Below are 15479 nucleotides of genomic sequence, written 5' to 3'. Positions count from 1 at the left end.
ATGGGAGCTGTATTCCAAAAGAAAGGGATGGCACAAGGTTAGAGAAAGCTGGGATAAAGCATGGGAGGAGAGGGCAATTCTTCCATTGTGGTGGGTGCCAAAGGCATGTGCCCACCCCCTTGGCAGAGGTTGCTTTTGGGAGAGAGTTCCGGCTCAACCTGCCTCCACAGGCCAGAAACTCAGCCACAAACAAGTGCACATTTGAAGTCTCCTAATCACACCAAGGTGCTGCAATAATCCCACCCCATCTCTATATATGCTTCCAACCACCCTCCCTCTTAAATGTCATGTCGTGCCCCAGAAGCACTTGGGGAAATGGGCAACATCAGTCAGAAGGTCAGTTTTGCTCTGCAATAGCCGCCTGCTTCAGGCCGGCAGGGCGAGTGATGCCTTGCTACGCTGCTGGGTCTCCGGAGTGGCGTCTGGCCAGCCTCCCTGGCACCTGACTCACCAGCTCCGCTCCGTTTCCAAGGACGGAACTACCAAGCGATTTAGGAGGTAATGAGATTTCAGTTAATGGCAGAGGGGCACTTGGCAGATTTGTTCAAATCCCATTATCTCTATCCTTCTTGCGGAAGTCGGGAAAGGCTGCTCCTGAGCATTTGGAGTAAGTGGAAGGGATCCCTCAAGCCGAGTGCTTTGCTTTGCCTGCGCTGTAGGAAATCCAGGATTTTGGCCCCGCAGGAAGGGCTGCAAACATTGCGCCTTGACCTATGGCAGACAAGAAGGAGGAAGAGCCCCTTTCTGGGTCTAGTGAGCCACTGCTAATGGCCCAGAACACAAGGCGGCAACCTGTCAAACATTTAGCATCCTGTCTGCGAAGCCAAAAGGTTTTGCTCTTGTTGGCGCCATACCCCCAGTTGAGCAAAGCTCTCTTCTGAAATCTATTCTTTTCTGCAGGTAAAGGAAGTAGGGGCGAGGACCTCCTTTGCCAACCGGCTGTTTTTGCCTACAACTCCCACCAGCCCCAGATAGCAGGAGAGTTGCTGTCAAAAGCAGGTTGGGAAAGGCTGGGTTAGGGCCTTAAAGCTGTTTGTATACTCAGGAATTCAGCGCCACCAGCAAACCTGGAGTTTATTTTGTTGGTTATTATTTACTAAAGGGCCGTATAGTTAAAGCTATGGGTTTCCCAGTAGTGATGTATGGAAGTGAGAGCTGGACCATTAAGAAGGCTGATCGCCGAAGAATTGATGCTTTTGAATTCTGGTGCTGGAGGAGACTCTTGAGAGTCCCATGGACTGCAAGAAGATCAAACCTATCCATTCTGAAGGAAATCAGCCCTGAGTGCTCCCTGGAAGGGCAGATCGTGAAGCTGAGGCTCCAATACTTTGGCCACCTCATGAGAAGAGAAGACTCCCTGGAAAAGACCCTGATGTTGGGAAAGATGGAGGGCACTAGGAGAAGGGGACGACGGAGGACGAGGTGGTTGGACAGTGTTCTTGAAGCTACCAACATGAGTTTGACCAAACTGCGGGAGGCAGTGCAAGACAGGAGTGCCTGGCGTGCTATGGTCCATGGGGTCACGAAGAGTCGGACACGACTAAACAACAACAACTTTATTTATTTATACTCCACCTTTTTCTCCACAGAGCTAAAAGTGGATTACATGGTTCTCCCTCCATTTAACCCACACGAGAACCCTGGGAGGGGGCAGTTTGGGCTGGGTGACCCCCAAGATGCTGCTCCTGGTCTCTTGGTGAATAGGAGACCAGCAGCTTCTCCTGTCTGCTGAGAGGCTGCTGTAGAGGTGGCATTGAGGGGGCTGGTGAGAAGGCGGCCAAGGAGCATGCTACAGCCGCTGTTGTGGCAGCGAATGAGGCATTCATAGAATCATAGAGTTGGAAGAGACCACAAGGGCCATCCAGTCCAACCCCCTGCCAAGCAGGAAACACCATCAAAGCATTCTTGACAAATGCCTGTCAAGCCTCTGCTTAAAGACCTCCAAAGGAGACTCCACCACACTCCTAGGTAGCAAATTCCACTGCCGAACAGCTCTTACTGTCAGGAAGTTCTTCCTAATGTTTAGGTGGAATCTTCTTTCTTGTAGTTTGAATCCATTGCTCCGTGTCCACTTCTCTGGAGCAGCAGAAAACAACCTTTCACCCTCCTCTATATGACATCCTTTTATATATTTGAACATGGCTATCATTAACCTTCTCTTCTCCAGGCTAAACATACTCAGCTCCCTAAGCCGTTCCTCATAAGGCATCGTTTCCAGGCCTTTGACCATTTTGGTTGCCCTCTTCTGGACACGTTCCAGCTTGTCAGTATCCTTCTTGAACTGTGGTGCCCAGAACTGGACACAGTACTCCAGGTGAGGTCTGACCAGAGCAGAATACAGTGGTACTATTACTTCCCCTGATCTAGATGCTATACTCCTATTGTTGCAGCCCAGAATTGCATTGGCTTTTTAGCTGCTGCATCACACTGTTGACTCATGTCAAGTCTGTGGTCTACCAAGACTCCTAGATCCTTTTCACATGTACTGCTCTCAAGCCAGGTGTCTCCCATCTTGTATTTGTGCCTTTCATTTCTTTTGCCCAAGTGTAGTACTTGGTTCATTGGTTGGTTCATTCATTGGTTGCTGGATCTGCCGCCCCTGTGGATCCTGCTGCCTGAGGCGATGGCCTCACCTTGCCTCATGGGTGGGCTGGCCCTGTTACTTTTCATGGTTTCTTTGGAGAGAAGCAGACCACGAGGCCAGGTTGAGACGTAATGGTAAGCCAGACCAGGACAGCATCAGGAGCAAGGGAGGAGGGGAAACCCAACCAGGACACCCAAGTCTACAGTGCTCAGCAATTTGCTTCATATGTGTAATTTAAAGAGGTCACAGAATTCTGCTTACTTTAGAGAAGAATGAGGGTTATAGTGGTGTTAGGTTTGAGTTTTTCGTACCACTGCCACCAGGGTTTACACACAAACAAGCCCTGCCACAGATCAGTCCCACCTTAATATTTGTAATTTTGGACAGCACCAAGGATTAGATGAAGATAATAATCCCATTCATTCTTCCCTTGACAGCTCCTGCTGAGATGCAGCCCCAGACCATTCACTTCTCAATTGTTTGGGCTTTTAAGCACCAGAGTGTCAGATTACTATTATGGGAAGTACTGAATAGGAGGCGGAGGAAGAAAAGCAGGCTGGGTGATCTGGGGTCTGGGACGGAGCAATACTAGAGGGAAGGCTGGCTTGATGGCGCAATCTTCACACCAGAAGATAATCAGATCAATCTTCAAACCTGAAGGCAATCAAGAGCAAGTTTCAATTTAATCAATTAGTAGGAGTAGGCTAGAATAACCCTAAACTTAGTTTACAAAGCCAAACAATCAGGTCACTTACTATTTTGCAAGTGAAATAAAAAAAATCCTTCAGTAGCACCTTAAAGACCAACTAAGTTTTTATTTTGGTATGAGCTTTCGTGTGCATGCACACTTCTTCAGATACACTGAAACAGAAGTAACCAGACCCTTATGTATATTCAGAGGGGTGTGTGTGTGTAAGGGTCTGGTCATTTCTGTTTCAGTGTATCTGACGAAGTGTGCATGCACACAAAAGCTCATACCAAAATAAAAACTTAGTTGGTCTTTAAGGTGCTACTGAAGGAATTTTTTTATTTTGCTTCGACTCAGACCAACACGGCTACCTACCTGTAACTATTTTGCAAGTGGTTGGTACAAGGTTAGGCTAAGCATGCCTCTGTTTAGAGCAGGGGTCAGCAAACTTTTCCAGCAGGGGGCCAGTCTACTGTTCCTCAGACCTGGGGAAGGCCGGACTATATTTTGGAAAAAAATATGAACGAATTCCTATGCCCCACAAATAACTCAGAGATGCATTTTAAATAAAAGGACACATTCTACTCATGTAAAAACATGCTGATTCCCGGACTGTCCGGGGGCCGGATTGAGAAGGCGATTGGGCCGCATCCGACCCCCGGGCCTTAGTTTTGGGACCCCTGGTTTAGAGTGAGTTAGTGCATGACTACGACTCCTAACCTGAGCCATCAGCCCAGGCCTCCGTGAAGGAACCTCCTTGTCTTTCCTCCTGAACATAGAGGCTGCCTTCAGCATTCGTCATTTGAAGCGGAGGCCACTTCACTCTCCCCAATGACAGCCCCAAAGATATACGAGGTAAACTTTGAGGCAGTTTAGGCTGAGAGGTGGTGGTTGGCCCAAGGTAAGCTTCATGGCTGTTATAATTTTATTAGGGTGCAGACACATAGCAGACACACACTCCACAGAAAACCAATCCTTTGCCCTTCAAAATTTAGAAAATATTCCCTGAGAAAATTCCACTTCATTTGATTATTTGGGATGAGCAATCCCAAAGCCATCTCTGTTCATCTTGGAAAACCTTTCCCAATAGCTCTTTCACTTGCAAATCCTTCCCATTGGTCTGGCAAGTAACCGTTAACTGCAAACCAGATGTGCCAAATGAGCATCTTTTGTGTATCGATAGGTATTTACCATTTCAAAGGAATGGCCCAGACTAGCCAGGAAAGCAGGCCAAGATCCTAAAGATGCCAAATCACACAGCATTCCTTTGTCTTACACATACTGCCCTTTTTCTAAGCTCAGAAGCTAGGGAAGGTATCATCCATAACCTTGTACAGTTGTACCTTGGTTCTCAAATTTAATCTGTTCCAGGAGTCTGTTCAACTCCCGAAACGGTTCGAAAACCAAGGTGCGGCTTCCTGCAGCCAATCAGAAGCCGCGGAAGACGTTCAGCTTCCAAAAAACGTTCCCAAACCGGAATACTCACTTCCAGATTTGTGACGTTCAGGAGCCGATTTGTTCCAACACTAAGCCGTTCGACAAGCAAGGTACCACTGTGCTGTGTTGGAGTCAAGGGCATACCTGCCAAGTTCCTGCCGGAAAAATAAAGGATCGGCAGACCGGAAGTAGCGCTGCCGCCATTTTGGAACTGGGCAGAGCAGCATCGAAAGTCGCTTCTGAGCATGCTCTGCCCAGTTCCAAAATGACCGCCACGTCGGAAGTCGCGCTGCGGCCATTTTGGAACTGGGCAGAGCAGCATCGAAAGTCGCTTCTGAGCATGCTCCGCCCAGTTCCAAAATGGCCGCTGCACCAGAAATCGCTTCTGTGCATGACCAGAGACTCCAGACATGCACAGAAGGAGCCTCCCCCGGCCGGTAAGTAAACCGGGGGAAAACAAAAAAATCTGTTTTTCCAGCTGAGAATGGCTGGAAAAACGGGGGTTTCCCGGGGAATACGGGAGACTTGGCAGCTATGGTCAAGGGGCCATGTTAACTCCATTTCTGGCTGGAAACTAAGGCAGACCTGGTGGACAAAAGGTTCCAGCCTCCAGTTTGGTGGAGGAACTTCCAGCCTACGAAAACTCACGTCACAATAAACTAGTTCATCTCCATCACAGCCAAGTGGCTCATTTTCTCTAGAAGCACCATTGATTAGTTACAGTTCTGTGCTCCAGTTTGAAAACAACACACTTCACCTAGAGAAGTAAACTAACAGTTTCTGCTTCCCCTTCAGAAAACAGCTTTAGCATGGTGCTACTTAAACTGTCTATATGCCAGCCTTGCCTAACTGGGTGGTCAGGACTACGACTCCCATCAGCCCCAGCCGGCAGGTCTACGACGGTCGAGCCTGATGGGAGTTGCAGTCCAAAATGTCTGGAGGGCACCAGGTTGGACAAGGCTGGCACAGTTTCCAGAGAAAGGGACTTTCAATGCAGGGGCATTTTCTGGCAATGAGGGGTGGGGAGGGGGAGGAGGAGGAGGCAGCTGGCTGGCTGGCTGGCAAGGTCTGAAGTTCACCTGGCAGGAGGGAAGGTATTTGGGACACAATTACTGGTGTAATCTTTAGCCTGGATATCACGTAGCCTCCGGTCCTATTACAGAAGCACCTGCTCTGGTTTCAGAGCCCAGCCGCTGCCAAGAGAACACAAGATACCTGCAATTCCAGCCTACAGAGAAAGCACCTGAGCACGGCCCTCAGTTCCTTTTCATGAAGTTTATTTTGCATAATAAAAAAATTCCTTGAGTAGCACCTTAAAGACCAACTAAGTTTTTATTTAGGTATGAGCTTTCGGGTGCATGCACACTTCGTCAGATACACTGAAACAGAATCAACCAGACCCTTATTTATATTCAGAGGGTGGGGGTGGGAATGGGTGATGGGCTGATAGGAGTGGTGAACCTGTTGATGGCTGTTAACGACTGCTGATGACTGCAATTGGTCCTGCGGGGGGGGGGGAGCAAGGCACAAAAGAAAGCTAGATCATGCATAATGAGGCACAAAAGAAAGCTAGATCATGCATAATGAGATAAGAATCCGATATCTCTGTTCATCCCAGGTGGCTCCGTGGTTTTAAGCTTGGTAATGAGTTCCAATTCAGCAATTTCTCTTTCTTGTCTGTTTCTGAAATTTTTCAGGAATAAAACAGCTGCTTTGAGATCTTGTATAGAATGTCCTGGGAGATTGAAGTGTTCTCCTACTGGTTTCTCTGTCTTGTGGTTCCTGATGTCAGATTTATGTCCATTTATCCTTTGGCGTAGGGTTTGGCCTGTTTGTCCAATATAGAGAGCTGAAGGGCACTGTTGGCATTTGATGGCATACACAATGTTAGAAGATGAGCAATTAAATAGTCCGAATGTTGGATGTTGTTGGGGGAATCGGCAAGGTTTACCTCGCCTGGGCTGGTCACTCCAGCGGAGATCCCTCTGTGGGCTGGATCGCATGTGCGCAATTTCCGGCGCCGCGGAAGCGAGTCCCCACGCTGTGCTGTGCCAGTTTAGCACAGTGTGCGGGGACTCGCCAAGCGGGCGGCTTGTTTCAGGGGTGGCTCGTGGGCCGGTTAAACAACCCCCATGCCGCTTGTGGCCTATGGGCCTTAGGTTGTCGAGCCCTGGTCTCAAAAAAATAAAAGAGCGTGATTTCTTTGTCTCATCAATGAATGTTCTCCAATTCTGAGCAAATTACACACCAGTCTTCTTTGCTGTACGCGTGTATAATTCGATAACTCTGACATTGTTTTCGTAAGTAATTGTTTCCCAAGCACGGAGTCTGCTTTTTCCAGAGCTGCTGAACACTATGTTGACGTCTTCATCCAGCTATTCACGCCAACCCCAAGAACCTGCTCCTGGACCATCATCACCACTGGTTCAAACCCCACAAGTGAGCATAGGCAACTCCCCATCTGAGAACGACTGGCATGTGCGCAGCAGTTTCGGCATTGCAAGGGGGCGGAGCAGGGTGGGATTGGTGCCTCAGAATGCAACACCTGTTAAAATGAGGAGTTGCCTATTTGTGAAATTTAAGATTTTTTTTTTTGCCTCGACGTGCATAACTTTGCACTTGTTTACATTAAATTTGCTGCCCCATTTACTCACTTTGGAGAGGTCCTTTTGGAGCTCTCTTCACAATCCTTTTTTCTCTTTAAGAACCCTGAACCATTTAGCATCATCAGCGATCTTAGCCACCGCGCAACTCACCCCCAGCAAAGGAGAGTCCACAGCAACTCAGAAGAATAAATAATTACAGTATATCACAGAGGTAAGGATCATTAGAAGTCAATGAAAAATCATGCCAATCTCCTCTCTTATTTATAAAAGCATTGGCTACAAAACAGCAAATATAAAAATCCAAGTCTATTTTACTGGGGGCATGGGGGGGATTATATTCCCCTGCAGAAAAACTATAAATATTTCACAGTAAATGCAGACCTTTGCTGTTTCAATGCAATTTCAAGTAAGCCTTATGCAGTCTCTCAAAGTGTAGCTTTGAGCTGAGCTTCAAACGGTTTTATTCTGTCTCTGTAATAGGGTATTGTTCTTACCGGTTGTTGTTTTTTTGCTTTAATTAATTTGTATTTAAAAATACTGCAGAATTGATTTTGCAAGCCTCTGAGAGAATTTATATTGATGGGCAGCCATATCAAGCAAAGCAAAGCAAAGCGCTGTTCCACAGCCAAGTGACAGAAACTGCCTTTTGATGAGGCTTCCGCCCAGCTATCATCTCTCTGCAGAATTACGAGCGCTGCAGAGCTTCGAGGCTCAAGTGTCTCTTGCTCAAGCCTGCCCTGCAATAATGCCCCTTCCAATTAGCCACGTTCAATTACTAAGCCCATTATAAATCAGCCAGAAGCAACATTTTCTTTAGTCGGAAGACAGCAAAACCAAACCTCTCTCGGTCAGGATAAAAACACAAGTCTGTTGGTAGATATATGCAACCCTTTCAAAGGATTAACATTTCCCAAAGCATCTCAGGGCCAAATGGAAGGTTAACTTGAGCCCGTGCTGACGTCTGAATTCAAAAACATGGTAACAGTACCCCTCTCCTCCATCTAGAGCAGGCATAGGCAAACTTGGCCCTCCAAATCTTTTGGGACTACAACTCCCATCATGCCTGACCACTGGTCCTGTTAGCTAGGGATGATGGGAGTTGTAGCCCCCAAACACCTGGAGGGCCGGGTTTGCCTATGCCTGTTCTAGAGGCTGCGGCAGGGGTCAGCAAGGTTTTCCGGCTGTGGGCCGGATCATTCCCACGCATTATTGTCCGTGGGCTGGACATGCGTAGCGTGATGTCGGAAATTGTGCCTGCGCATGTCCGTGGCGCCGCAAATTGCGCCTGCGCAGAAGTGATTTTTGGTGTCTGGGCATGCGCAGACGCAGTTTCTAGTATCTGTGCGTTCGCAGATGCAATTTCCGGCACCACTTGGCAAGTCCCCGTGCCGGTTTAGCACAGCATGCAGGGGACTTGCCTAGCAGGCGGCCCGTGGGCCGGATCCAGCCCATGGGCCGGAGGTTGGCCAACCAGATGTCCACGGAAAACCTGCAAGGAGGATCACAGCACAAGAGTGTTTCCCTCTGCTGTGGTTTCCAGCAACTGTTATTCAGATACATTGCTGCCTCTGAGTGTGGTGGCCTGGCCCAGCCATCATGGATATTGGCCATGGATTGACTTACACGCCTCTTTGAAAGCCATCTAGGTTTCTGGCTTTCACCGTCACCTGCACAAGTGAGTGCCACAGTTTAACTCTGTCCTTCATCCGAAGATCACAGGGCAGTTTACAATACAAAGACACAAAATGCATAACGTAACAGCAAAACAACAACCAGCCAGTATCAAAACTATCAACCCACACTCTAAGTTCTACGCTAGGAAGGGGTACCCATGGGCTGGATGCTAAACTATGGAACATTTTGCATTTGACCGTAGGCCTGGATTGCGGCAGGTGTGAACTACCCTTATCAGGGACCTGTTCCTGTAAAAATAATTAGACTATTTGCAAGAGTGACGCCTCTGCTTTGTACCCCTCATGTACCTGGAGTTTAAGTGAGGACCACTGCAAACAATCCAAAACAAAATAAAACAATTCCTTCAGTAGCACCTTAAAGACCAACTAAGTTTTTATTTTGGTATGAGCTTTCGTGTGCATGCACACTTCGTAAGATATCTTAGTTGGTCTTTAAGGTGCTACTGAAGGAATTTTTTTATTTTGTTTCGACTCAGACCAACATGGCTACCTACCTGTAATCCAAAACAAGTTCCCACTGGCTCCCGTTTTTCTTTTTCCAACACAGAATTGGAACTACTCCAGGCCTGGCCTTCATTCTAAACCTGCTTGGAACTATATTAATACACACAACCCTTCTATAGCTGCTGGCAAACAACGCATGTTGGCTAGGGTGAAGGATTTCCAAGAAACTCTGCGTTTCCAAGGATAGAAACCTGGGACTGAAATGTGTGTGTGGCCTGATGGAAGTTTCAGAAGGCAGAGGCTGCTGAATCACAGTTTCAAGGAGCCAGGGTGCTCCAAAGAGGAGGGAGGCAGTCTTGTGCAGGAGGAGGAATTATGGGGTGCAAAGCTTGCTGTGCATGATCCACAGCTTATGCCACTTGTTCTGCCAGCTGCATCACCACATCCAGCCCATCTCTGTGCAGCCAGAGTACAACTCTGCCCCATAACCTCATCAGGCATCACTGGCTTTTGCCTGCAGAATTTTTGTGAAAAAAGAAGAAGAGAGAGATGCATTTAGCCCAGCACTTTGTTGTTGTTTAGTTGTTTAGTCGTGTCCGACTCTTCGTGACCCCATGGACCATAGCACGCCAGGCACTCCTGTCTTGCACTGCCTCCCGCAGTTTGGTCAGACTCATGTTCGTAGCTTCGAGAACACTGTCCAACCATCTCGTCCTCTGTCGTCCCCTTCTCCTTGTGCCCTCCATCTTCCCCAACATCAGGGTCTTTTCCAGGGAGTCTTCTCTTCTCATGAGGTGGCCAAAGTATTGGAGCCTCAGCTTCACGATCTGTCCTTCCAGTGATCACTCAGGGCTGATTTCCTTCAGAATGGATAGGTTTGATCTTCTTGCAGTCCATGGGACTCTCAAGAGTCTCCTCCAGCACCCATAATTCAATTTGCTTGCACAGAGGCAAGCAACGCAGCTGCCTGCCTTCGCAGTCATTCACAACCCACACCTGATGCAATGCAAGAGGGGGCCTCCTCCTCCTCCTCCTCCTCCCTAGGGGAGAAGCTGCTGGATTCCCTTTCACCCCAAAGGGAGACGGATGGGGAGAGGGGGGCTCTTGCGCGCAAGTGAAGCAGCCCTGCCCAAAGCCCTGTGGCGTTTTTCTCTGGGGCTGCAGCACATCATGCTGGCCTCCTAACATGTCAGCAAGAGGCAGCAGCGGCTGGCAAGCTCGAGGGAGAGCCATTCCCAGATCTCCGTCCTTTGTGCGCATTGCAGAAGCACACCAAAGCACTGACTGAGCTGCAAGGCTTTCATCATTCCGCTAGGATCCCAGAGGAGAGCAGAGGAGAGCTGTCAACGCCCGCTGAAATGCAAATTCTGGACTAAGCCAATCCCCTCCGCTCAAAGCTCTCTCTGCCTGGGAAATGGCTTCAATTGTGGCCCCATTTAGATTCACACTCCAGAGTCGCCTTTCTTCAACCTTGCTCACTATTTTGCAAAAATGTAGATGGTCCTAAGAAAAGGTGTGCTATATCACTGTGGCTACCTGTCATTTTTGTTTTGTCTCTTTTTTGGAGACCTGCAAAATACGGTATGTTTGCTCTGCTGGATCTTTCAGAAAGAGGCCCTTTTTGCTGGCCCATATCAAGGATAAAACCTGCTGCTTTTTATTTGTCGTCTGTCAAACCGTATTAGATTTCACTGCTTGTCATTTTTTAATGGATTGCACTTTGGTAGTTGAATGCTCCAATTACCGCACAATTGCGCTCATTTCACAGGCTAGCAAGGTTATGCTTAAAATTCTACAAGGCAGGCTTAGGCAGTATGTGGACCGAGAACTCCCAGAAGTGCAAGCTGGATTTCGAAGGGGCAGAGGAACCAGAGACCAAATAGCAAACATGCGCTGGATTATGGAGAAAGCTAGAGAGTTCCAGAAAAACGTCTACTTCTGCTTCATTGACTATGCAAAAGCCTTTGACTGTGTCGACCACAGCAAACTATGGCAAGTTCTTAAAGAAATGGGAGTGCCTGATCACCTCATCTGTCTCCTGAGAAATCTCTATGTGGGACAAGAAGCTACAGTTAGAACTGGATATGGAACAACTGATTGGTACAAAATTGGGAAAGGAGTACGACAAGGTTGTATATTGTCTCCCTGCTTATTTAACTTATATGCAGAATTCATCATGCGAAAGGCTGGACTAGATGAATCCCAAGTCGGAATTAAGATTGCCGGAAGAAATATCAACAACCTCAGATATGCAGATGACACAACCTTGATGGCAGAAAGTGAGGAGGAATTAAAGAACCTTTTAATGAGGGTGAAAGAGGAGAGCGCAAAATATGGTCTGAAGCTCAACATCAAAAAAACCCAAGATCATGGCCACTGGTCCCATCACCTCCTGGCAAATAGAAGGGGAAGAAATGGAGGCAGTGAGAGATTTTACTTTCTTGGGCTCCTTGATCACTGCAGATGGTGACAGCAGTCACGAAATTAAAAGACGCCTGCTTCTTGGGAGAAAAGCAATGACAAACCTAGACAGCATCTTAAAAAGCAGAGACATCACCTTGCCGACAAAGGTCCGTATAGTTAAAGCTATGGTTTTCCCAGTAGTGATGTATGGAAGTGAGAGTTGGACCATAAAGAAGGCTGATCGCCGAAGAATTGATGCTTTTGAATTATGGTGCTGGAGGAGACTCTTGAGAGTCCCATGGACTGCAAGAAGATCAAACCTATCCATTCTGAAGGAAACCAGCCCTGAGTGCTCACTGGAAGGACAGATCGTGAAGCTGAGGCTCCAATACTTTGGCCACCTCATGAGAAGAGAAGAGAAGAATCCTTGGAAAAGACCTTGATGTTGGGAAAGATGGAGGGCACTAGGAGAAGGGGACGACAGAGGACAAGATGGTTGGACAGTGTTCTCGAAGCTACGAACATGAGTTTGACCAAACTGCGGGAGGCAGTGGAAGACAGGAGTGCCTGGCATGCTATGGTCCATGGGGTCACGAAGGGTCGGACACGACTGAACGACTAAACAACAACAACAACAAAAGGTTTTTTAATTCCTCCTCACTTTCTGCCATCAAGGTTGTGTCATCTGCATATCTGAGGTTATCTGTATATCTGAGGTTGTTGATATTTCTTCCGGCAATCTTAATTCCGGTTTGGGATTCATCTAGTCCCATCTAGTATGAGAGGTCATACCTTTAACCAGTTCAGGCTATTTCTTCCATATGGAAGCCATCGACAAATTACATTGCCGCATCTCTCACACACACGGGGTGGGGGGTGGGGAGGGAATAAATTAGAATATTTTATTGGATGTTGCAAGCTCTCTCTGGCCATGATCCAAGGAGCCACTTCAGGCACACTCAAGGGTTTGAACATGCCCAGCAGGACTGCAGTTCAAGCCAACACAAACGCCCTTGCCATGCCACGAAGTGCTTTTGCGTTCTCTGTCCTAGGGTGGGAATACCACCATTGCAAATCCACTCACGACGGCTGAGAACACTTGCCTACCTTACTGAAGTGTTTTAAGGGTTACAGAAATAACCTGAAGTGCGCTGCATAAATGCCAAGCATCATTATCCATCCCGAAATAGACGGGCGAGCTTGCATCGCAGCTCACCCTTGTCTGAAGGTTGCTGCGTCTAGGCAGTCTGCCTGAACTTTCACGCAACGCAGATCGATAGAGGATCACTGAACTGGGAGCCTCGACAAGTCCTACCAGCTCTTCAGAGCTTTCGTGATACAATTCTGTGCCAGCATTCCCATATCCTTAGTGTTTTCTAAGAATGCTCTGAGTCAGAGCCACTGATCCTACAAGCCGGTGTCAAAGCAAACTGGTCTGCCACAAATAATAATAATAATAATAATAATAATAATAATATTTATACCCCACCCATCTGGCCGGGTTCCCCCAGCCACTCTGGGCGGCTTCCAACAAAACATTAAAATACAGAAATCAAACATTAAAAGCTTCCCTAAACAGGGCTGCCTTGAGATGCCTTCTAAAGGTCTGGTAATTGTTGTTCTCTTTGACCTCTGGTGGGAGGGCATTCCACAGGGTGGGTGCCACCACCGAGAAGGCCCTTTGCCTGGTTCCCTGAAACTTGGCTTCTCGCAACGAGGGAACCGCCAGAAGGCCCTCAGCGCTGGACCTCAGTGTCCGGGCAGAACGATGGGGGTGGAGACGCTCCTTCAGGTATACTGGACCGAGGCCGTTTAGGGCTTTCAAGGTCAGCACCAACACTTTGAATGGACTGAAAAACATATCGGCTATATATTAAGTGGACGGCTGTACCACTCTGCTCGCTGAAGCAGTTTAGCACCATGCAATGTGATTTCGCTGGCCCAACCATTCATTTCTTTTGAGGGGGAGGCAAGCACCATGGAGCCCGTCCCACATGCGTATCAGACTCCCATCCCATATAGACAATGGGTTGTATTCAACGAGGGTTACTCAGAATACACCCACTGAAAATAACGTAGAATCACAGAGCTGTAGAGTTGGGACCATGAGGGTCACCTTGTCCAACCCCCTGCAGAATGCAGGAATCATTTTGGCCCCGAATGTGGGGCCCGAACCCACAACCCTGAGATTGAGTCTCATGATCTGCCGTCTGAGCGATCTGGGAAGGCCCTCGCTAGATGCATTAACGTCAGTGGGTATATACCAGGCATAGGCAAACTCCGGCCCTCCAGATTTTGGGACTACAATTCCCATCATCCCTGCCCACTGGTCCTGTTAGCTAGGCATGATGGGAATTGTAGTCCCAAACATCTGGAGGGCCAGTGTTTGCCTATGCCTGGTATACGTCAAGTGAAACCTACAGTTGAATGCCAACCATAGCCATGAGACAAGAAAGAACACCTCCCATTTTAAATCTGAAATGACATTCCCTATATTTCTGAAATGACACCTTGGCCAATACTGGGGGCTTCTTTTTCTTACCATGCCCTCAAGCCCAATCACCTTGGGTAATCAACATGGAGATGAGTTCTTCGAAGCTTGCTACCTACTTTGTAAGCTTTGAGCTGGTCCTCCTCAAGGAGCATAATCCCGTTGATGGTTCAGATTTGTTTTTATCCCAATGGACCAACATATCTTGGACCGAGCAGAGGAGGAGAGGAGACCGGGGGCAACATGAACTCAGTCAACCCACAGTTGCAAGGAGGCAGCTTGACTGGTCTGGATACTACCCAAGAAAGTATTTATATCTTACTGAGTACTAGCAACCTGGAGGAACTTGTGTTTCAGGTATCAGGTGCCTGGCGGGCCCTGAGTTGACCACGCCAGAAGTCACATGCTCCCAAGGCATTTCATAGTATGTTATTGTGATTGCAGAGTTTTAGATGGAACACAGGGCCAAAATAAGCACAAACCTCTAAAAAATAATGCCCTTTCCCGCAAAACCCTTTGAATTTTTTTTTTAAAAAAACGCCCCTTCATCCTTCCAGCTGGGAAACAGAACACAAAATGAAGCGACCACATCAGGAGCAATGCTTCTGAATACCAGTTGCTGGAAACCACAGTGGGGGCGGGGCATCAAGAGTGTTAATAATAATAATTTATAATAATTTATTATTTATACCCCGCCCATCTGGCCGGGTCTCCCCAGCCACTCTGGGCGGCTTCCAACAGAAGAATAAAACACAATAATCTATTAAACATTAAAAGCCTCCCTGAACAGGGCTGCCTTCAGATGTCTTCTAAAAGTCTGGTAGTTGTTTTCCTTTTTGACATCTGTTGGGAGGGCGTTCCACAGGGTAGGCGCCACCACCGAGAAGGCCCTCTGCCTAGTTCCCTGCAACTTGGCTTCTCGCAACGAGGGAACCGCCAGAAGGCCCTCGGTGCTGGACCTCAGTGTCCGGGCAGAACGATGGAGGTGGAGACACTCCTTCAGGTATACTGGACCGAGGCCATTTAGGGCTTTAAAGGTCAACACCAACACTTTGAATTGTGCTCGGAAACGTACTGGGAGCCAATGTAGATCTTTCAAGACCAGTGTTATGTGGTCTTGGTGGCCGCTCCC

The 15479-nt window shown here is 47.9% G+C and overlaps 1 protein-coding gene across 2 annotated transcripts in view; it reads right to left on the bottom strand.

Annotated features, from left to right (window-relative positions):
• Positions 1-15479, bottom strand: part of SELENOI (selenoprotein I) — a 64420-nt gene that overhangs the window by 26550 nt on the left and 22391 nt on the right. The window lies entirely within an intron of this gene.

This window comes from Zootoca vivipara, chromosome 3 (genome assembly GCF_965207765.1).
Source record: "Zootoca vivipara chromosome 3, rZooViv2.hap1.1, whole genome shotgun sequence".
NCBI lineage: Eukaryota > Metazoa > Chordata > Lepidosauria > Squamata > Lacertidae > Zootoca > Zootoca vivipara.
This window is presented reverse-complemented; position numbering and strand designations above follow the sequence as displayed.